Consider the following 1,450-nt stretch of genomic DNA (forward strand, 5'->3'; position numbering starts at 1 on the left):
ATGGCTCCCTTACCCTTCTGGGAGAAGGTCTAGAATAAGCTTGTGAGACTCAAGGGTCAATGACAAAGCATTTGCCGGAGAATTGTGATGGCGTGTATTTCACACGTTCGTTGGGCAACCCCAAGAGGAAGGTATGATGCGCACAGCAAGCAAGTTTTCCCTCGTAAAGAAACCAAGGTTTATCGAACCAGGAGGAGCCAAGAAGCACGTTGAAGGTTGATGGCGGCGGGATGTAGTGCGGCGCAACACCGCAGATTCCGGCGCCAACGTGGAACCCGCGCAACACAACCAAAGTACTTTGCCCCAACGAAACAAAGGAGGTTGTCAATCTCACCGGCTTGCCGTAACAAAGGATTAACCGTATTGTGTGGAAGATGATTGTTTGCGGAGAAAACAAGAAAAAACAAGTATTGCAAGAGATTGTATTTCAAGAAAGAGAATTGGACCGGGGTCCACAGCTCACTAGAGGTGTCTCTCCCATAAGACGAACAAGCATGTTGGGTGAACAAATTACAGCTTGGGCAATTGACAAATAAAGAGAGCATGACAATGCACATACATATCATGATGAGTATAGTGAGATTTAATTGGGCATTACGACAAAGTACATAGACCGCCATCCAACCGCATCTATGCCTAAAAAGTCCACCTTCAGTGTTATCATCCGAACCCCCTCCAGCATTAAGTTGCTAAACAATCGTACAATTGCATTAAGTATGGTGCGTAATGTAACTAGTGACTACATCCTTGAACATAGCACTAATGTTTTATCCCTAGTGGCAACAAGACAACACAACCTTAGAACTTTCTCGTCACCGTCCTGTGTGTCAATGTGCATGAACCCACTATCGAGCATAAGTACTCCCTCTTGGAGTTAAAAGCATCTACTTGGCCGGAGCATCTACTAGTAACTGGAGAGCATGCAAGATCATAAATAACACATAAGCATAACTTTGATAATCAACATAACAAGTATTCTCTATTCATCGGATCCCAACAAACGCAACATATAGAATTACATATAGATGATCTTGATCATGTTAGGCAGCTCACAAGATCCGACAATGATAGCACAATGAGGAGAAGACAACCATCTAGCTACAGCTATGGACCCATAGTCCAGGGGTAGACTACTCACTCATCACTCCGGAGGCGACCATGGCGGTGTAGAGTCCTCCGGGAGATGATTCCCCTCTCCGGCAGGGTGCCGGAGGCGATCTCCTCGGATCCCCCGAGATGGGATCGGCGGCGACGGCGTCTCAGCAAGGTTTTCCGTATCGTGGCTCTCTGCATCGGGGGTTTCGTCACGGAGGCTTTAAGTAGGCGGAAGGGCAAGTCGAGAGGGGGCACGGGGGCCCGCATGACATGGCGGCGCGGCCAGGGGGGGCCGCGCCGCCCTAGGGTTTGGCTCCCCCGTGGCCCCACTTCGTTTCGTCTTCGGTCTTCCGGA

The sequence above is a fragment of the Lolium rigidum genome, chromosome 3 (genome assembly GCF_022539505.1).
Source record: "Lolium rigidum isolate FL_2022 chromosome 3, APGP_CSIRO_Lrig_0.1, whole genome shotgun sequence".
In the NCBI taxonomy this organism is placed as follows: Eukaryota; Viridiplantae; Streptophyta; class Magnoliopsida; order Poales; family Poaceae; genus Lolium; species Lolium rigidum.